Source organism: Mustela lutreola, chromosome 1 (genome assembly GCF_030435805.1).
Source record: "Mustela lutreola isolate mMusLut2 chromosome 1, mMusLut2.pri, whole genome shotgun sequence".
NCBI lineage: Eukaryota > Metazoa > Chordata > Mammalia > Carnivora > Mustelidae > Mustela > Mustela lutreola.
In genome coordinates, this window is record NC_081290.1 from 145,082,982 (window position 1) to 145,106,242 (window position 23,261).

General features: G+C 38.0%; 1 protein-coding gene and 1 long non-coding RNA gene across 4 annotated transcripts in view; one reads left to right on the top strand and one right to left on the bottom strand.

Moving 5' to 3' along the window:
• The window catches only part of LOC131832574 (uncharacterized), a 34,304-nt gene extending 24,736 nt beyond the window's left edge, over positions 1-9,568 (bottom strand). The window contains exon 1 of the long non-coding RNA XR_009354111.1: positions 9,251-9,568. This is a non-coding gene — a long non-coding RNA (uncharacterized LOC131832574). The remainder of the gene's footprint in view (positions 1-9,250) is intronic.
• The window catches only part of NR3C2 (nuclear receptor subfamily 3 group C member 2), a 344,105-nt gene that overhangs the window by 140,392 nt on the left and 180,452 nt on the right, over positions 1-23,261 (top strand). The gene's annotated exons all lie outside the window — the stretch shown is intronic.

Consider the following 23,261-nt stretch of genomic DNA (forward strand, 5'->3'; position numbering starts at 1 on the left):
GGGAGCCTGATGCCGGGCTTGATGCCAGGACCCTGGGATCGTGACCTCCGCTGAAGGCAGACGCTTACCTGACTGAGTCACCTAGGCACTCCTATAAACTTTTTTTATGAAGAATATCCAAAGTATTGAAAGTCAAGAGAAGTGTATAATGCACAGTAATCACTGAGGTTTAACAATTGTTGACTTTCATGTTCACATCATCTTTTGGGGGGCTATAATATTTAAAGCGTGATTACAGACATCATTGTTTTTCATCTCAGTATTTCGGTGCTCTTCTCTTAAAAAGGTATATTTTGCCACATAATATTGTCATAGTGATACACACTAAAATTAATTATTATATACCCAGTTCATATTTAAATTTCCCTTGGTTGTCTTAATGTTGATAGTTGACTTGTTCAACCCAACATCCTATCAAGAACCATATAGCTCACTTGTCTTTTAAAAGTTTCTTTTTGTATACTAGATTCCCTATGCCACCCTCATTTCTTTTTCCTGTAGATCACCTTATTAAAGAATGGGACATATTTTAAATTGGTGCTTTTTTCTTTTCCCCAAACATTCATTTAGCACTCAAGCTATTTATTCACACCCAAATCTTGTACTGAAAACCTAGGATGTTAAGTCAATGGCATGAAACAGATACAATAGAGATATCTGTTCTGATTTCGGCAGGGCTGGGAGACCCATCTCTCCAAGCTGCACCCAACTCCCAGTCACCTTCCTGGCTGAACCCCTGTGTCTGGCACAATTTGAAGCTACTGTTTTAAATTGTAGATTACTGAGACTAAAAGATTAGAAAGAGGGGAAAAGAAAAAAAAAGGAGCAGACAGAATGAACAAGAGAGAAAAAGTGAACTAGCTGGGCAGGATTCAAATCTTAGAACCTTTTGTATGCCAGCACAACTGGCCGATGCCCAGGAACCATGTGCTGAATGGAGGGGTGAGGACAAGGGCTGAGGGGCTATTCATTGGCATTTATGCCATAAGCCAACCTCTTTCTGATTATCCTCCTAGAGTGATAGCTCCACATGGCCAAGGCCTAGACAATGCCTGGCACTTACACATGCTCAGTTAATACTGGCTGAATAAATGTAAGTATGAATGAATAACAAATGAGCTAGCATTTTACAGATCACCTATGTTATGTGTTACGCTTTGTGCTGTTTGCATAATTTGTAAGGGATTCATGTGCTAGTAGATCCTTATGAGGTAGGTTACTACTGACTCCATCTTGCATATAATGAAAACGAGTTACAGAGAAGTTCAAATTTGCCTAAAACTATTCAAACCAAGGTCCAGCAAACTCTAAAATACGTATTACTGGCTTTAGTGGAACTAGAAATAGCCACTGAATTTTAATTTCAGCTCTTCTACATGCTATTTACAGACTGTACTGCTTCATTTTATGGAAATCATTTTGGTTTTCTGTGCTTCAGTCCCCTTTATGAAAAATGTTGGTAATTAAATATGTTTTCCTGAGTCACTTATGAAGGTAAATTTGATGTAAGGAAGCAAAAGTGTGTTGGAAAAACTTCAGGCTCAAGCTCAATACCCCAAGGTATTACCTACTATCTACTATAATGTTTAGCATTTAGTTGGCTATTTTTAATTTTCTATCTGACATTAATAGCTTCTAAGTGATAGTTTTTACATGTCATTTTGTACATGCTATGTTTCTGTAGGGCTTTATAACCAAAACGATTTTACACTTTTCCCGAAGGTTCTATATATAACTAATATTTACAATACACACCCAAGGAATTGTACGGAATATTTTATACTAGAATTTAGTCGAATATCATAATGAACCTAAATGAAAATAATATGGTACCTGATTATTTTATCACATAGTTTTTCTTTTAATGGTATTTGCCTTAATAGAATTTGAATTTTTTAAGCATAGTAATTTTATAGGAAAACTTTGACAGTTTAAGTTGGCAATTCCAAATCAGCCCACTCATTGTGTTCACTAAAGTGTTCTTCCAAAAATAAGTGAGTAGGCTGGCATTGTGTTTTAAACATCAAGCTAATTTTGGTTAATTATATAAATCTAAAAGCCATGGGCAAGGCAGCAATTCAGTCTTACTAGATGATGATCAGTGAAATTGTAAGACAGCTTGCTGAATGATGCACATCAAGCTAATAACCTGAATGCATTGTGTCCAAAAGGACAGTGCCTGGCAGAGCATCAGATAGGAAGCCTTCCCAGTGCTTTAATAAGGGGCTTGTGAAAGCTTGCAAAAGAGGGTACAAAGTTAGAAACAGTAGTAATGGCTCTGATCAGAATTCAAAAACATTAGAGGAAAAAATGGTTACCATGCATAGCTAATAATTCTCTGTTAAATAATGGAAAGCTGGGTTGAGCAGCCTCATGGGCCATCCCTTACTTGCTCCTTATCGCTAGTTTTTGTTTAAATAGAATGAGAGTGCCACATTATGTGGGGCTTTCATTTAAATTAGTTGAAATTAGCATTCTGCCACAAGCAAGCAGGAAATACAGATGCAGAATAAGAATGTGGTGCAGGCAGGAGAGTTTAGAGCACTTGACTCCCTAACCACTTCCCCATTCAGAGAAGAATCATGACTCCCTTTGTACTTGATTGTAAAGTAATAATGGGCAGAAGTTGTGCTAGGAGATTTTTGCTGTAACTGAGTGCAGTTGGATTTATGTTGCTGTCTGTTAAGTAAGCTGAATTTCTTCACGTGCTTCCGCAACTGGACATAGATTTCTTTAACCCTGTATTCCATATCATGCCTAGAAAAAGAGCTGAGTACAACTCTTGAGAAAACATTTCTGCACTTGACAGTTGCATAATTTCCTTATCTTGGTTGAACAATCTGTGGTTGTTTCTTGGGTTTATTCAGGAGAGAGGTTCATCCCTCCTCCATCCACATTCCGCTGAATGAGCCAAGAATGACTATTCAGGCTATTATTTTATTTCATAAAATAACAAATTTGACTGAACTTTCTCTTTTCAGTGACCATATGGTCATCCTGAAGATCCATGCTATTATTTGTAGAAGTGAATCACAGAGAATTTCTGTTGCTCTAGAATCCAAATGATTGATCATCTATAAATCAGATTATTTTCCTCAGCTCTGTATGACCTGATTTTTACTGACCTATACATTCAAGAGGGGCTGGTTGAAAGTACCCCCAGAAGACAACAGAGACACTTAAAAGTCACTCATAGTAGCCAAGTCTTTTAAAGTGATTGCTGGTTCACTCTGTTACTGTTATCAACTGGCTTTAAAATAGTATAATCTTAACAGTTCAGCATCCCCTAGCCCAAAATTGTATTTCTGTTCATCGTGGTCTTTTATCAGTTTTGAATACTGACAGAAATTTAAATAACAGAATTCTTTGTGCCACACACACCCCTAGGCTTGTCCGGCAATGTCACTTAAGATGAAGAAAAAATTTCTCCAATAATTCTTATTTAACACATTGCTTTGCAGCTCTAATAGTCACATGTTAATTAGAAAACAAATGATGCATAAAATTTCTTCTGTTTTTAATCATCTGTTCAAATACACATTGTAAAATCATTCTTTGAATTAAACTAACATGTTGATATTTCCCTCTAGATTAAATTCTGTGAGAAATAAACATGTTTTATAACATAGTATGTTCTTAAATAGATTGATAGAAATTATACGAGAAACCATCACACTTTTTAAAGTAACAGTATATTTGACTTGTCCTGTCTCCACATGGGAGAGACAGAGAAGCAGCTGCAGTATCTGCCCATGGAGGGAGGAGGATTTTAATTTCAAAAGATGAAGTATGTATGCTTCCTCCCCTGCCTTTTCTATAAACCAGGCTTCTTGTTTCTCTTATTGATACCATTAGACTCTGTATAACTTCACTCTCATTCTTCAGAAGAGTTGAGGTTTTTTTTTTTTTTTTCTGTATTCCATAATGCAAGTTCCAGATTAGAAGGCCCTGAGCACTTTTTAAAAATTTTAATTTAATTTTTTCAGTGTTCCAAGACTCATTGTTTATGCACCACACCCAGTGCTTCATGCAATACGTGCCCTCCTTAATACCCACCACCAGGCTCACCCATCGCCCCACCCCGCTCCCTTCCAAAACCTGAGCACTTCCTAATGTATTCATCCCATGATAAAGGCTGCAATGAGCCAGAAATCACTTCTTTCCTCGGTCTCTTCTGACATCCTCAGTTCATTTTTTGGCGTGGTGTATTCCCATGACACTTGCAGAGTAGGACTCTCAGAGCTGCCATCGCTCACATCAAGGGAGCTCGCTCGGCCTTGGAAATGAACCACGTGTTACATAATCCTGAGAGCTAGAAAGGGAATTGGCTTTGGAGTTTTATGAACCCAAGTTCAAGTCTACCTCTGCCAGGTACCTGCTCTGTAACCAGAGGTAGTTCTGTTTTGCTTCTCCTGGGCCTGAGTTTCTCATCCATGGAATGAGAACAGTGACCAATAGCAGGAAGACTTGTTTGTAGAATTAAATAAAAGAATGCATGTAAAGCCTCTGACCCCTCAGTGCTCTTGGGTTCAGCACATGTTAAGCTTCCTTCTTCCTGCCCTTGAAGGTCAGGTTTGGATAGTGGCTTGGGATTGTAGTGCTATGGGCCAGTGTGCCATCTGATGGCAGAAGGCACTAATTGGAGCCCTGCATGTAAGTGTAAAATAAAAGCTTGGCCCACAAGATAGAAAATCATGGATGCTTTCACCTTCCTTGCTGGTCAGAAGGCTGTACCAGTAAGTATCCTTGACTGTAAGATAGATCAGCAGGAATCCTTATTAGTAAACAACCTGAATGTATTTATTTCCTTACCTGATTTGTTGCAAAAATGAAACAACTCTGTGATTCCTCTAGGTAAAAGTAAAGATCACTGAATCAGTACCTAGACTTGATTCTGCCTTGACTGATCTTTATAAACTCAGACACGGTCATTTGTCCTTTGGCTCATTTATTCATATATTTATGTTTGCAAATGTGTATTGAGTATTAATTTATGTCACATCTTTTGCTCGGGACCCGAAGATTAGAAGGCCAGTCTCTACTTTCAAGGAGTTCATAGGCTCATGGGGGATGTATATGCATGCAAAGAGGAGCTGGGAATAAATACTGGTAGACATATATCCACAGGAGCCCTCCTCAGTGCTCCTTTAGTGCCCAGACTCTTCACTTCTGCCTTGTCCCATTCTTCTTTACAGGCTTCTCTCTCACGTGGTCGAGGATCAACAAAGTATTTCCTAAAGTGAATTTAATTGGTATGGAAATACCTTGGAAGTAGTAATTACTCACATGGTTAGAGATGGCCTGCTAACTGTCCTCAGCCTCACTTGTCTCCTGTGTGACTCAAAAAGGTTCATGTCCTTTTGAATTTCTATCGTCACTACTGTTAAAGATTGAATAATGTTTTACCAGAAATTGATGTAATCAAATATGAATTAATGAACTAAGTCATTTGTTGTCTAAGCAGCAGTTATGAATTAACCAAGAATTGAATTATAAGTTGTTTTTTTATTGTATAGACTGCATAATTTTTAGCATTTTTCTCGCTGTATTGTGGAAAAAGAAAAATTCTGAGTGCCTTCTGCCAGTTGGATTACAGAAAGAGGTAGATAGGAACTGAATATAAAACTGTAAATGCAATTCAGCTGAAAAACAGCACTCAGCTGAATTTGAGGTAGTTAATACTTAAATTTCTTGATAGTCTTTTAAGATTAAGAGACTTGTCAGAGCAATCACAATGGGAAAAACACTGAGAGTTCTTATGGCTATTGTCACTCTTGGGTTTCTCTTATCAGTGGGTTCTTTTCGAAAATATCCCTTAGCATGAAGGAAACCCTATTTATAAACCTTAAGCATTATATGCCTGATATAATTTATTTAAAAATTTAATGTTCTTTTGAAAAAAACTCATCAATTTTGCAATGTTATAATTTCTATAGAAGTAAGACTGTGACTTGACGGTGCTTATATTTTTCTGATCCTTTCAGTATGGCTAAAAGTGGTTTACCTGACCATAGTCTTAAGAAAGTTACTTAATTTTTAATTGCTAAAAGTTATCTCCTTCCTTCACATGCTGCTGCTTATCTCAAAAATGACCCAATTATTCTTTTTAATGTTTACTTCTTTCAAGTGCTAGATGTTTTCACTTGTAGCACATAGGACATTTAAAGGAATCTTTCCTTGTAGTTCACTAGGTATGGTGGATTTATTTTCTCAATTATGTGTTTCCTTCCTTTTCCTTCTAACCTCATCTCTCACTTCTTTGTTGTTTTCTTTTCCTCAGATTCCCTATGAAGTCCCTCAGCTCTTGGCCTTCCAGGCCATCCCCTTGGTTTCTCTTCTTAGTCTTGTCAATCCTCTTTATCCTCTACCACCGTGTTCCACCTGTGTCCATCTTGTATCCCTTCTTTGCTTCTCTTTACCTACCCCTGTCTCTCCTGGACTTTATCTTCCCTCCCTCATTACCACCCTTGAATTCTTTTTTTTTTTTTTTTAATCTTTTATTTATTTATTTGACAGAGAGAAATCACAAGTAGGCAGAGAGGCAGGCAGAGAGAGAGAGAGAGAGAGAGAGAGGAAAGCAGGCTCTCTGTTCAGCAGAGAGCCCCATGTGGGACTCGATCCCAGGACCCTGGGATCATGACCTGAGCCGAAGGCAGCGGCTTAACCCACTGAGCCACCCAGGCGCCCCACCACCCTTGAATTCTTTAGACTACTCTTGCCAGATGAGTTTTAGGCAGTTTCCTGGTATTTCTTCCCTTTGGATATCTACACCCATACATACTGACTTTAATTCGGGACTTTCTTCTTTGTTTCCTTGCTCCTTCCCAGCAAGGGCTTTGTTACCCTCCTCTCTGCATTCTACTGACTTGCTCAGTGAGTGTTTGTGGAAGAAATAGCCTACTTGACATTTTTACTTCTGTCCCTACTGCATGTACTCTTATGCTGTAAGATATTTAAGGCTTGCCTGCAGTATTTATCTTGAACAAATTTCCTTTTAATTGTGCTACTATAGAAAATAGTTCTATTTTTAATTGTTGTCTGAGCCTACCATATTGTAAACAAATAATCTATAGGATACCTGGGTGGTTCATTCTGTTAAGTGGCAGACTCTTGATTTTTGGCCCAGATCATGATCTCAGAGCCAGGCTCCACTCTGGGCCTGTTAAAGATTCCCTGTTTCCCTCTCCCTCTGTCCCTCCTACCACTACCACCCACACCGTGGCTCACCTGCCTGCTCTATCCCTTTCTGGGAAAAAATAATAATAATAATAATAATAATTTAAAAGGCATATTCAGAAACATTAATGAAAACTTTTAGGTGTTAAAATGTCACGTATACTTCAAGGCCCCCACCTTAAGTTTTACTGCTTAAAATGAATTAATATCTTCCTATTTTATTCTCATGTTACCATTTTTCTCTATATATTATAACATTAATGAATATTATATATGTCTATATGTACATGTATCTGTGCTGCCCTCTTAGTTCCTTAAAAGGACAGGAATCATCTTTACATTTCCCAAAGCATTCAGCATGATATCCCACATAGCACAGATACTTGTTGAATGTTTGTTATACTGAATTGAGAGGTGGAAAGAATATTAAAAAACGAGAACCCCAAGAACGTTGATACTGAACACATCTCTTCATAAGGCATAAGAAACAAACCCAAAGCAAAGAGTGGGGCTTAAAGTGAGAAAAGCACAAGGTATAGGACATATCTCAGAAAACACTGATTTTTAAAGCTTTCAAATATATAATGAGTACTTGAATGTTTTACAGCTAAGTTTTCATAATTGAGAAAGAGAAAATATAAATAAAAATATTTGGTAATGACTGAAAGTGTTTAAGTGCACATAAAGTGCTCATTTTTTTAATTAAGAAAGGACACAGAGTAATTACAATAATATGTAAAACTGTAGAATGTGTTTAATTATCTTTGAATTGAAACTTTTGTTTCAATTAAATATAATTTACTAAAGTTCACATAGTTATTCCTGCATTTGCATAGAACCACAGGCATTAGTTTTATGGTGGAAAATAGAAAAATGCCTTCTCTCATCTCTCACCCTCTTTTTTCTCATGGAATTAACTGGCTAGTGTCACAGGACTGTTTCCTTTCATTTTGGAATTGTAATTAAACAAAGGGATAAAAGAGAAAACAGGGGGAGGTCAAAACCATGACAGCTTGATTTTAGAGAATAAGAATAAGAAATAAGAATAAGAATAAGCGGGGCGCCTGGGTGGCTCAGTGGGTTAAAGCCTCTGCTTTCAGCTCAGGTCATGATCCCGGGGTCCTGGGATCGAGCCCCACATCAGGCTCTCTGCAGGGAGCCTGCTTCCTCCTCTCTCTCTGCCTGCCTCTCTGCCTACTTGTGATCTCTCTCTGTCGAGTAAATAAATAAAATCTTAAAAAAAAAAAAAGAAATAAGAAAAAGAAATAATAAGAATAAGAAAAAATGAAGTATCCCTGGGAGAAGAAGGGAAGGACACTCACAGTGGAATTCTCAAGGAAATGGTTCAAGCAGGGACCTGCAGCTCTGACCCAGGGAGCACAGGTAGCCAGGGACTCCGAGAGTTTCTCCTTCAGCTCACTGTTTTTCCCCCACTAGCCTTCACCCCTTCTCTCAAACACATTTTAATAATGAAAAATTAGCATGAAAGGGGAGTTAATGCACATATGAATCTGTTTCTCCTGCCGTAATATGAGGAAATTACCAGAGGAGCTCTCCTATATGTGCTCTAAAACAATTAATTCAGTGGCTTGTTATACAAGGCTTTTCAGCCCAGTATATCTGAAAGCCTTATCCCATGCTTGTTACAGGCAGACCTCAGCGATATTGTGCAGGTTCGGTTCCAGACCACCGCAATAAAGCAAATATTGCAATAAAGCAAGTGAAGTGAATTTTTGGTTTCCCAGTTCATATAAAAGTTATGTTTACACAATACCTCAGCCTATGTCCAGTAACATCATGTCTTAAACAAAGTACATACCTTAAGTAAAAAAAATACTTTCTTGGTAAGAAAAGAAAATGCTAACCATCATCTGAGCTTTCAGTGAGTCATGATCTTTTTGCTGGTGGAAGGCCTTGCCTCCCTGTTGATGCCTGTTGACTAATCAGGATCATGGCTACTGAAAGTTGGGGTGGCTCTGGCAATTTCTTAAAATGAGACATGAGATTTGTCCCATTCATTGCCTCTTCCCTTTGCAAATGTAGCACGCAATGCACTAAATGTGCTTTTACTCACAGTAGAACATCTCTCAGAATTGGAGTCTGTCCTCTCAAACCCTGCTGCTGCTCTCCCAGCTGAGTTTATGGAATATTCGAAATCCCTTGTCATTTCAACAATCTTCACTGCAGGAGATTTCATCTCAAAAACCCATTTTCATTGCTCATCCATCAGAAACCATTCCTCATCTGTTAGTTTTATCATGAGATGGCAGAAATTCAGTCCCAGCTTCAGGCTCCACTTCCAGTTCTCTTGGTATTTCCACCACATCTGCGGTCTCCACTGAAGTCTTGAACCTTCAGTTTGTAAGAAGCACAATACCTGCAAAACACAGTAAAGCAGAGTGCACTAGAACAAGGTGTGCCTACATTTCCAAGTACATTAGAGTTTTCTTCCCGTAATTGACATCCTTTTTGGTATTACTCATAACTTCCTTTCCATGTTAACTCTCCTAAGAGAACAGGTAACTGTGTTTATAGACTGAAAGAATGCAGAACGAGTTACTTTTATTTCTCCAGGGACTAGGATAGTGTTAACTCTGATAGTAGTTAGTAAAAAGTACACTTCAGAAAAATTGTGAGGATATATTATGCCTTAAAATCTCTTTGAACAGTTGGTGAAAACTAGATTTATTCTCCCATAGGAACTCAGTGGAATTCTGTTAAAGGATAAGTTTATCTGCTGTTATTAAGTTTTTATTTTTCCTGATGTAAACAGATTATTTTAAGGTAAAAATAAAATATTTTTATTAGTTTGAAGCCAGCTAAAATTACTGCTTTACAAAGTGTTGTAAAGTATGAATGCAATGCTTGATTTGATTCAAGTTAAATTCTTAGTTTGTCTTACATCAAGGATAATAGGTACATATTATATACAAATTTGTCAACATATGCATTGCTTTTCTGAAAAGACTCTGAACCCTTCTGGCTAATAGATTTGAAAGACTTAGGGCTAATAGATTTGAAAGACTTAGGGCTTTGCTTTGCTCATATTTTATTTTTGAATTGTTAGTCATGAATGTTTAGAGTGTATTTTCTCTTTATATAAGTCTTGCATAAAATGCATATTTTTGATAGTTACAGAACTTCCAATAACAGGGAGAAAATGAATTAAAAATTATGCTCATTTAATGTTCTGCTCTCCACCAAATTTGTCTAATCTAATCACTTATTATTTTGCTTGAGAATAACAATTTCTGAAAATTGTACGTTAGGGTGAGATTTAGCTATTTCATAAGGCAAGAAATCAGTCTTGAATTTTGTTTTCCCTTTGGCAGTTCTTGGGCTCAAAATTCAAGATTGGTTTCTTAAACTGGAAAGTTTAAAAAAAAATGAGTAGTTCTTATTTTAGTTAAAGAATACATACTTTGTCTCTTTAAGTAGCAGTGTGAGGTGAGATATAGTAGTCTACATATGTTATGTTCATGTTTATACATATATTTTAAGTTTAAAAATTCAGTGCATTTCTTACCAGATAAAAATTCTTTATTTTTCCTTTTTTAAAAATTTTTATTAACATATATTATTTGCCCCAGGGGTACAGGTCTGTGAATCGTCAGACTTACACACTGCACAGCACTCACCATAGCACATACCCTCCCCAATGTCCATAATCCAGCCACCCTCTCCATACTCCCCCCTCCCCCCAGCTATTTCCCTGACAGGGTCTTAAGAAAAATTGGCCTTTCTTGAGAGGTGAAAAGTTTGGGGTGTAGGTAGGGAGAACCAGGTATTATACAAAACTTCTAAAAATATGTTGTTATATTTATGGTTATCAGTCCATATTTAGTCTTCCCAAGTTATTTGCAGTCAGATTAGGGTCCTCTGAAAATCTTACATATCATTTAGCCAATCTGAATGCAAACTGTCTTCAACTTAAAAAATAAATTATATTTCAAAACTTGATTCTGTAACTCCTGTGAAACATTTCCTGAAAGATAGTTTCTTAACTAAATAATGTTATTCATAGCAGGGTTCCATCTCTGGGTGCTGGGAGTCTGTTTTTCTTTCCTTTTAGAAAACACACTTTGGCTCCCAGGAAGGTAATTCATATGGAGACCAAATTTGTGGGTTTTCCTTTTATAAGGTCCTATAGGCGTAGAGCTCTCTGTCTCCTGCCTTCCCAAATCTTGGCCTTGGCAGTTGGCCTTGGGTGCTGATGACTAGTGTAGCTGCTGCCACAGAGCTCGCAGGATTTCTGGCATGAGTGCTGGGGTGGGGTAGAGGTAATGGGAGCAGCCTTCCGGAGGTCGTGGATTATTTTAAATCTGGACACCATTTGTAAAACTTTTATTTCCTGTTATTCACTTGAATTTTGCAGCACAAATAAAAGAACACATATAATTTTGATGTAGATTAATTTGTTAGAGATTTGGATACTGTATTATAATATTTAAAATCATGTAATACTTCATATGCCTGTGAGGATGACCCATAACCATGAGGATTCCAAGGCATATTATTTTCTATACGTGATGATTCAGATCGTTTTAATAGTCCTTAAATGTCCCCTGTGGGTACTCATTATCTTGCTTAATATTACAAAGTAACAGACTTGAATTTTTTTTTTTAGAGCTGAAATTTAAGCTTTTATTAGAAAATCCCATCTTGTAGAATTTTATGCTAATATTTATCAAAAAAAAAAAAATTAGGTGATGCTGATCTTCAAGTTGCTACCATAGATGTGGCTTCCCTAAAAGGTTTGACTTTTAACATATGTTACAGAAGATATCATTTATGATATTTTGATTCCCTTTATAAATGGTATTTATCAAGTCACTGAACACACAGTAGGTTGAGTCTCAACTGTACTTGTAATAGTACACAAACAAATGTAATCAATTATTTTAACTAGAGTAAAAGACAGCTGTCAATACTCTTGAAACTATTTCTGTAAAAGAGAAATTTATCACTGGGTTATGGAATTACTGTTATAAATTGTTTCAGTAGTGTGAAAGAAAAAGAGTAAAACTGTTGCCTTCCCTTATACCTCTGTGAAGTGTTACCCCAAGTTTCTCTTGAATAAACAGTAGGAAGTTGTGGTACACTTTTAAGAATGACTAAAATGTGTTTCTCAGGAAGAGCCAATTGCTACTGGGATTGTGGGAAAGGGAGGGTGCCCATACCCATCTACGCTCATCCAGCACCACTTGAGAAACATACACCTTAATGGAACTGTTGTTACCAGACTCTAGTCTTTTATCTAGTTTTGGGTATGTCTTGCTGGGACTCTGCCTGTCATTAGGAAGAAGAAATCCCTGTCCCAGTAATACTGCCTTTATTCCTTTAACTCTTACACAAGTTCTTTTAACTTTGTGCAACTGAGTGATAAGAGTAAACTCTGCCATCTTTGGTCTTTCATTACTATGTTCTGGGTCTACCTCAAGATCTATAAAATGCACACAAGACCCATTACATCAGACTCGTATTTAAAACACTCCAAAACCACAGTTAAATATATACAAATTAGTCAGAATCTGCACTTACTAATTTGTATGCAGAATTCAAGGAGTTAATAGGGAATCGTCAGCAAAATAGCATCTCACTCAAGAAATATTCTTAGGTCAAACATATTAAGACTGCCTTAAAATGTTCACAGTGAGGATCCTAAGGCTCTGAGGTGAAAATCTTCCATTAGATTCACTGTATTCTGTATGTTTTAGAATGATTTTAATACTAGTTTTAGCGGGAAAATGGGATTTATGAGTAAAATTCAAGTAGTAGCACAAAATTTCATAAGACAAATTATCTCATTTTTATTGCAATCATTTTATATTAATCATACTTGATATGCTTATTTAAATAAGCCTATGATGGACTATTTTTCCCTACTTCAGGAATTACAGATTGAATTAGAAATTTGTTCAGAGTTGTTTGGTATCTGTTGACTCTTGGAAACTCCAGATTTTTTTTCTATTAGTTGTGTGAATGGCATATGGCAATATCAATTATTTTCACTTTATCTCAAATTTTTAATTGGTTTATAAAAAGATTAGCTTTATACTTTATTAAAAAAATAGAATTTCTCAACTCCTTTTCATTTAAATTTTGAAAATAAAAGTAAGCAAAACTTTCTAGCTTAATTTTAGATCTCAACAGATTATTTTCTGACCCTGCAAGTATACAATAGAATATTCCTTCTCCTGCCCTAACAAATCCTTTCCCTACCTTCAATTTCTCACACTTACCATTTTCTAATGATCTTTCCGGTTAGCAAGGCTGCAATTATTTCAACTAATAAATAGTCTTCTCTGCTCAGAAAATAAACCATGAACTTAAAGGCATACCTCAGAGCCATATTCCCTCTGTCGCAAATTTATTTTTACCATTATTTTCCCATTTCTTTCTTGGAAATGCCTGCCATTTTTAGGCAACTTTTCTGACTAAGCTTGTATATATCCACCTTTCTAGGACTCCAATAAATTGCCGTTTGTCTCCGTGAACACCATCTGCTCTCAGCAGCAGTTCCCTTGAAACACTTACCATATTCGGAAAGTTTATGCTGTTTCCAGTTACCTAGGTTTTTTTTGAAAGGTTTATTTTTCTCCCTTTCCTTTCTCACCTGCATTAACTTTACTTTTTTCCCACAAACTGGCTTTCTGTTATCTGTATTGAACATGTTGGCTGGCTTTTCTCTGCACCTGATGGGGTCTGGACTGAGCCACTCCCAAGCCTAGAGTAAGGTTTCAAGTGTCCCTGGACAAGACAGGGGGCCTCCCTGGGTGAGAAGAGATTCCAGGTTTATCTGCCCCCCTCAGTGACCCAGTCAAGGCCAGCTACCTGTCTCTTGCTCTGGAGCTTGGCTCTCTGCTACTTGGTTTCCAAGGGTCTCACTGAATTGAAACATTTCCATTAGAACTTAGAGCATTTCTGCCCTTACTGGCCCCAGCTGGTTGCCCAGTGCTTTCCTAGCATGCCTTCTCGGCCTCTCATTCTTCTCTTTTGGCTTCCTGACCATCTTCCTGTCTCAGCGCCTTCTCAGTACTGTATTTTAAAAAGTTATCCTGCTGACCATATTCTTTAAAGCATCATGAAATTTGCCTAGGTAGAAGTACATGTGCATACACACATTTGCATTATGTTGTGTGTGGAAATATTTTATATTAATCTCTCTCTGCTGGAGAGTGCATATAGTATATATGTACTGTTTCAAACACTAGAAAGAGAATATTGGTGTAGATTTCAAAATTTATAGAGCAGGGGCACATGGCTGGCTCTGTAGATTATGCATCTACCTTTGGCTCAGATCATGGCCCCTGGGGCCCTCAGAGGAGCCCCGCATCGGGCTCCCTGCTCAGGGGGAGTCTGCTTCTTCCTCTTCCTCTGCCCTTCCCCCTCATTGCTTTTGCTCACTCTCACTCACTCTTTTTCCCAAATAAATAAAATATTTATTAAAAAAATTTATAGGGGCGCCTGGGTGGCTCAGTGGATTAAGCCTCTGCCTTCAGCTCAGGTCATGATCTCAGGGTCCTGGGATTGAGCCCCGCATCGGGCTCTCTGCTCAGCAGGGAGCCTGCTTCCTCCGCTCTCTCTGTCTGCCTGCTTCTCTGCCTACTTGTGATCTCTCTCTGTCAAATAAATAAATAAAATCTTTAAAAAAAATTTATATTGCAAGCAAGGGTTGATTGTATAGTTTTAATTGAGGACATATGTAGTGTCCTTGAAATGACGTCCAGACATCTAGCAGTCCTAGTTCTGAGACACTGAAATTAAACATAGGAATTTATCAGGTTGGTATCAGTTGACTGTCCCATTTCTCATCTGGCAGCAGTATAAGGCAGGAAGACATTTTTGAAACAAGGTGGATCTAAATGACTTCTATCCCCTTCTTGCCTTGTCGGTTACAACTGAAGAAATGCCCTTCCTTCCTCAACTTCTTCACCAACTTTCATCACTGAAATCTTTTTTCCCCACAAACTGCATTGGAACTACTTCTGACCACTAAACAATGTCCTATTTGCTTTGATATCTATGCCATTTGCCTTGTTTTAAAAGCCTTTTTCATCTCTTCTCAGATCTTTTCCAAAAGGGAAAGCCTAACTTATAAAACTTTTAAGAAAAGCTTCTGTAATTGCTTTTATGAACATCAGGGAAATTTTGATGTTAACAGTTGTCTTTAATAAGTACAGCTTTTGCACCCTTAGAAGACAAAAAATTGAGCGTTAAAGCCAGTAGTAAATATGAGTAGCTTTTTCATTTGAAGGGCTGCCACATCTCACTGAAAGCAAGCAAAGAGTGGTATGTTTACTTACATAATGCCATGGGTATTTACACACACACACACACACACACACACACACACACACACACACAAACACACCCAGGACTTAACAATAGAAGTATATATCTAAATCCTGTTTATGATTCAGTACTCTTGGGAGTACTTTTTTGAATCTTTGTCAGACATAGAAGTGACATCTGGTTAACTGAATCTAGAACTGTCATTTGGTTTTTCTTGCCTTGATATTTTAAGAGACTTTATTTATTTTTTAAGGGAGGAACATAATATGAAACTATTTCAGAAGTTAATACACACAGACATATATTTATTAATATCTGTGTATTTTCCTGTGGAGATTTGTCTGCACCACCAGGCCTTCCACCTCCATTCTGGCACAAGAATATGACCTCCGAATGTCAGGGATTTTAGTGTGTTTTGTTAGCTGATATGTGTCAAAGGCAGAACAGTTGTCTGGCATGTCCTAGGTACTCAGTAATGGAGTTGAATAAATGAAAAGAGGGGGGAAAACAAACTTGGAGAGATACTTGAAGGTAACGACCCCTATTCCTTAGTACCAGAATAGCCCCAGAGATTGGGTGAAGAAGGAGGTCCAAGTGAGCCTAGCTAGAACAGTGGGCTCTGATTAGCTCTTCTGTCTTCTACTCCCAACTACTGGCCCTTTTAATTTAAATTAAGTATTTAAATAATGTTAATATCTGCTCTAATAAGGACCAGATATACCCGCATCCCTGATTTTAGTTGTAGCTTTTTTTTCTCAAAACCAAAGTATGCATGAGAGTAGAGTTGGGACAAGAGGAAGGGGGACAGAGATAGGAAGAGAAAGAGGTAGAGAAAAGGTAGAAGAGGCAGAATATTTGGGGGATTTTTTTTTTCCTTGATTTTTCCTTAAGTGTAGGGTAGGGTGCAAAATATCTGGGAAAGGTGGTAGCTAATGAAATAAATACAGCATTTTTATGTGCCCCTCAAGTTGGCCACATAGAATGGCAATAATTCAGTGGCTGTGTGTTAGCACGTATGTGTGCAAATAATCTTAGCTAACCAGAGAATAGCCAGCCTGCAACCTTAGGCTTCAAATATTTTTAGAGGGAGGAAATCAAAGAAACAGCCCCAAACTTCAAACCCTAAGAAAAACAAAGACCCAAAAAAAGTAGTCAGGATTCTGTCATTGTTTTGTTCACGCCAAGTCAGGAAATGAGCATACAGTTTGGTTTATTAAAGTTATTTAAAAAATAGCTTTTTCACTTAAAAGTAAAAGTAATCAAATTGATCAGAAAAAAAATGAAGAAAAATATATAACAACAGATTTTTAAATCTTAACCAAAATTGGTAGAAGGGAGAATATAGTGACAGAAAGGAATTTAGCAGGTTGGGGTGGGGATAACTAGTATTTAACTTCACCCCAGTACTTCCGTGTGTTACCTTGAAGGCCTAGAGCTGCCATACTTAGTAGAGTCCTATTACCCACGTGGTAGTAAATGATCATTTTACTGAATTTCAAAGGCTGTTATATTCTATGTTTTTATTAAAGCCAGAGGCTATACATGGATCCATTACATAATAAATTCCTGATTTTTCAGGTCAAAAATGGTTGAAAAACACCTATTTCATATGACTGAATCCTACAAATTGTGCTTGAGTGGGAGAATTTTTGAAAGGGAGTTAGTTCTGTGGGGAGTAGGGGCAACTGTTGGAATTTAACAGCATTGATTTGTCAGTTCTGAAGGGTGTGGGGACAAGGTAGGAAAGGTGTCTCTGAATTTCTCTGCAGATTCAGTCATCTAAACCTTCTGACTAGTGCTCTTTGGTTTCTCCTACCTAAAGCCTCTGCTATTTTCTTTTCTTTTCTTTTCTTTTTTTTTAAGATTTTATTTATTTATTTGACAGACAGAGATCACAAGCAGGCAGAGAGGCAGGCAGAGAGGGAAGCAGGCTCCCTGCTGAGCAGAGAGCCCAACGAGGGGCTCCATCCCAGGACCCTGGGATCATGACGTGAGCCTAAGGCAGAGGCTTTAACCCACTGAGCCACCCAGGTGCCCACCCCCTTTTGAAGATTTTATTTATTTATTTGAGACAGAAAGAGTAAGAGAGAGAGTACAAGCATGGGGAGGGTGCAGAGGGAGAGAGAGAAGCAAACTCCCCACTGAGCAGGGAGCCCAACAAGGAGCTCAATTCCAGGATCCCGGGATCATGACCCAAGCTGAAGCGGACACTTAACCAACTGAGCCACCTAGGCGCCCCACCTCTGCTATTTTCTTCCCAGAAAATTCTTAATGAAAAATACCTGAACGGCAGCACATATAGCGACACTGCAGAAGATTTTTGCATGTGTGTGTATATGTGTCTCCTCTTCAGTGTGTGTGTGTGTGTGTGTGTGTGTCTTATTTTCAGAGCTTACCAGTGAGGCTGGTCTTTCCCCTGAGTAGCATTTTGCAGTGCTGACTGAATCAGGTCTTTTGATGCCTGCCAACAGCATCCAGGTACAAGTCATGCTGCCTTTTAGCACAATAAGGACAAAAGTTGCTTTTTTCGTGTGTGTGGTTATACTGTAGGCTTCCATAAAGAAAACCCCCGATGACTAGAAGAGTTCATTAGTGTTTTGAAAAGGATGTATTTTTTTATATGTTATAAGCTAATGTGTGTATAAGAAAGATTTTTTTTTTTTTCTGATAGAATCCTTATATTTTCACTGAAAGATCCATCTCAGAGTATTGAGCTGACCTGGAAGCAATAATGTTATTTCACAATTATAGAATGAACTCTAAGAAAGTAAGTTTATTACTCAGGAACTTTTTTCCAATTTTTTCTAACTCTCCATTGATTTCTCATTTATTATTGAAAACTGAAATGTTAAAGAATGAATTTATTTAATTCCATTAATTATAACCACTCTTTAGGACTTTGATATCTATCAGATGAAGCTGCTAATTTTAATATTTTGAAGGGTGCCAACTCTACTCAAAGTCAGATATTGAGTAGATTTAAAGTAAATATGGCAGGATGTCGTGTCAGCAAAAATACCGTCACATTGTCATTTATAGATTTTTGAGTGAGCTTCTATAAACCTATCACATGTACATTCATGAAATAATGAGGGATATCCCTTTATCCTATGTGAAGAAACTTAGGATGAGGCAGGTAGAATAGGAGGTTGCAAGTTCTTAACAAAAGCCCCAGTAATCTCCTGTCCAAGTCTTGAATAGCACCAGTGCAGTGGAATTGAGCTGGTGAATCAGACGGTGATACCAGCGGCAAGGAAAATGATAATTTCCAGGATGTAAGAAAAAACACTCAGGGAAAAAGAAGTTTGGAGCTTTGACTCATTAATTAAATGTATAGAAAGACGCCGTCTTCTACTGCACAGAAAGGCCATGGTGAAGCATGTTTTGCATCAACTTTTTTGAAAACATGGTAAACAGAACATACTTTGGCCAGTCATTTCTAAATAACTCAGGTTCAAGGTCCATAGCTAGGTTCAGTACTCATTAGTACTCAGTGTCTCGTCCCATCTGTATCAATATCTAAGTCTGCATCTTAACATAAGGATAGTTAACATTCAGGGTAAAAAGTTAAATCATGTGTACTATATATAGTATGTTTTCGAAAGCAAAGTTACTGTAATTAAAAACACTCAAGCAAGGGTTTTGTAGTAGTCTCTTTAAAACATGCTTTATATGCTCAAGCAAGCATTTAGAGGTAATCTCCTTAAAACATACTTCATAAAATACTGACCCACAGATGATGTGATAAGTTTCTTATTTCTTTCCAAAGGATTCTAGATAGCTAACTTATGATGTATAATACATTCACATATGCCAGTGATCACAGAAGCAAAATAAAATATGTAAGCACATTTTTTAGCCCATGTCTTAGCAGCCAGTGATTGACATTTACATGCTTAACAAATATTTCTGGATATAATTTGATGTTAGGTCTTTTTAGAGACTCTGCATATGCTTAAGTGTATTCTCCTACCAGGTATAGTTTTATAAGAAGGGGATTTCCCTGAATTTAGAAACTTCTTTTTTTTTTTTTTTTTAAAGATTTTATTTATTTATTTTACAGAGAGAGATCACAAGTAGACAGAGAGGCAGGCAGAGAGAGAGAGAGAAGCAGGCTCTCCGCTGAGCAGAGAGCCCGATGTGGGACTCGATCCCAGGACCCTGAGATCATGACCTGAGCCGAAGGCAGTGGCTTAACCCACTGAGCCACCCAGGCACCCGAATTTAGAAACTTCTTAATAGAAATCTGTGGAATGCTTTTCACATCATTATGGCTTATATATGTGTTTTCTGTATGCATAAAATTAATCATCCCTAAAGTCAATGTTGTCAACCATGATAACATCCCAGGGGTCAACCTTAAGTCTTAACTCTCTTGGTGGCATTTGATGCTGTTGACCTTCCACTGAAGCGCTCCTCCCTTTCTTGCTAAGTCTGGGTTATCTTGCCTTCTTGCCCCACCCCCCCACACTCCCTGGGTCCCCCCTCCCCCGCCTCAGGTTTATTTATTGAGTTTGACTGACTAACCAGAAATGTTTGTTTTCTGTAGATTTCCACTTGTGATCTTTTCTCCTCATTTCAACTTCTCCCTGGGTGAATTCATTCATTGTTCTGTGAATAAAATCTAGAGTCCTTGCTGTCCAAGAATAACCTATCTTGGGGCAACTGGGTGGCTCAGTGGGTTAAGCATCTGCCTTCAGCTCAGGTCATGATCTCAGAGTCCTGGAATCAAGTCTCACATTGGGCTCCCTGCTCAACGGGCTCCCTCTGCTATTGCCCTGCTTGTGCTCCTTGCTCACTTGCTCTCTGTCAAATCTTTCAAGTTATGATCCACCCTTGCTTTTGTCGAATGGGCTTTTTGTGCTTGTACTATCTATTGGTTCTTTCTTTTCTTCCAGTTCATCTGGTCTTTTTGCTTTCATTGTCTGTATTGTACACATTGAAAATCATAATCAAGTCACTTTTATTATGACCCTTAACATGGTAGATTTTTGTATCCACCTCCATTTTCCAGGCCACATTTTCAGTTGTCTACCAGATATTTCCACTCAGTATCCTACAGTCATCCTAACTAGTTAATCTAGTGTGAGAGACCCTCCATGATTTGGGCCATTTTTCACACTTTTCTCTAGAATGTGTTCCTTGAGTTTGGAGCCTAGTACATTTTGGCATTGTGTGGACGTTTTACTAGGTGCAGCTCATTTTTGAATTTGGATTTATTTTTAAGCCATGGATGACTCTTTTTTTTTTTTTTTTTTTTAAATTTAATTTTATTTTCAGCATAACAGTATTTATTATTTTTGCACCACACCCAGTGCTCCATGCAATCCGTACCCTTTCTAATACCCACCACCTGGTTCCCCCAACCTCCCACCCCCACTGATTCAAAACCCTCAGATTGTTTTTCAGAGTCCATAGTCTCTCATGGTTCACCTCCCCTTCCAACTCCCTTCTCCTCTCTAACTCCCCCTGTCCTCCATGCTATTTGTTATGCTCCACAAATAAGTGAAATCATATGATAATTGACTCTCTCTGCTTGATTTATTTCACTCAGCATAATCTCTTCCAGTCCCGTCCATGTTGCTACAAAAGTTAGATATTCATCCTTTCTGATGGAGACATAATACTCCATAGTGTATATGGACCACATTTTCCTTATCCATTCATCTGTTGAAGGGCATCATGGTTCTTTCCACAGTTTGGTGACCGTGGCCATTGCTGCTATAAACATTGGGGTACAGATGGCCCTTCTTTTCACTACATCTGTATCTTTGGGGTAAATACCCAGTAGTGCAATTTCAGGGTCATAGGGAAGCTCTATTTTTAATTTTTTGAGGAATCTCCACACTGTTTTCCAAAGTGGCTGTACCAACTTGCATTTCCACCAACAGTGTAAGAGGGTTCCCCTTTCTCCACATTCCTTCCAACACATGTTGTTTCCTCTCTTGCTAATTTTGGCTTCTTTTATGTTTTTTTTTTTTTAATTTTTTATTTTTTCTAAACATATATTTTTATCCCCAGGGGTACAGGTCTGTGAATCACCAGGTTTACACACTTCACAGCACTCACCAAATCACATACCCTCCCCAATGTCCATAATCCCACCCCCTTCTCCCAAACCCCCTCCCCCCGGCAACCCTCAGTTTGTTTTGTGAGATTAAGAGTCACTTATGGTTTGTCTCCCTCCCAATCCCATCTTGTTTCATTTATTCTTCTTCTACCCACTTAAGCCTCCATGTTGTATCACCACTTCCTCATATCAGGGAGATCATATGATAGTTGTCTTTCTCTGCTTGACTTATTTCGCTAAGCATGATACGCTCTAGTTCCATCCATGTTGTTGCAAATGGCAAGATTTCATTTCTTTTGATGGCTGCATAGTATTCCATTGTGTATATATACCACATCTTCTTGATCCATTCATCTGTTGATGGACATCTAGGTTCTTTCCATAGTTTGGCTATTGTGGACATTGCTGCTATAAACATTCTGGTGCACGTGCCCCTTTGGATCACTACGTTTGTATCTTTAGGGTAAATACCCAATAGTGCAATTGCTGGGTCATAGGGCAGTTCTATTTTCAACATTTTGAGGAACCTCCATGCTGTTTTCCAGAGTGGCTGCACCAGCTTGCATTCCCACCAACAGTGTAGGAGGGTTCCCCTTTCTCCGCATCCTCGCCAGCATCTGTCATTTCCTGACTTGTTGATTTTAGCCATTCTGACTGGTGTGAGGTGATATCTCATTGTGGTTTTGATTTGTATTTCCCTGATGCCGAGTGATATGGAGCACTTTTTCATGTGTCTGTTGGCCATCTGGATGTCTTCTTTGCAGAAATGTCTGTTCATGTCCTCTGCCCATTTCTTGATTGGATTATTTGTTCTTTGGGTGTTGAGTTTGCTAAGTTCTTTATAAATTCTGGATACTAGTCCTTTATCTGATATGTCGTTTGCAAATATCTTCTCCCATTCTGTCAGTTGTCTTTTGATTTTGTTAACTGTTTCCTTTGCTGTGCAAAAGCTTTTGATCTTGATGAAATCCCAGTAGTTCATTTTTTCCCTTGCTTCCCTTGCCTTTTGCGTTGTTCCTAGGAAGATGTTGCTGCGGCAGAGGTCGAAGAGGTTGCTGCCCGTGTTCTCCTCAAGGATTTTGATGGATTCCTTTCGTACATTGAGGTCCTTCATCCATTTTGAGTCTATTTTTGTGTGTGGTGTAAGGGAATGGTCCAATTTCATTTTTCTGCATGTGGCTGTCCAATTTTCCCAGCACCATTTATTGAAAAGGCTGTCTTTTTTCCATTGGACATTCTTTCCTGCTTTGTCGAAGATTAGTTGACCATAGATTTGAGGGTCTATTTCTGGGCTCTCTATTCTGTTCCATTGATCTATGTGTCTGTTTTTGTGCCAGTACCATGCTGTCTTGATGATGACAGCTTTGTAATAGAGCCTGAAGTCCGGAATTGTGATGCCACCAACGTTGGCTTTCTTTTTCAATATCCCTTTGGCTATTCGAGGTCTTTTCTGGTTCCATATAAATTTAAGCATTATTTGTTCCATTTCTTTGAAAAAGATGGATGGTACTTTGATAGGAATTGCATTAAATGTGTAGATTGCTTTAGGTAGCATAGACATTTTCACAATATTTATTCTTCCAATCCAGGAGCATGGAACATTTTTCCATTTCTTTGTGTCTTCCTCAATTTCTTTCATGAGTACTTTATAGTTTTCTGAGTATAGATTCTGTGTCTCTTTGGTTAGGTTTATTCCTAGGTATCTTATGGTTTTGGATGC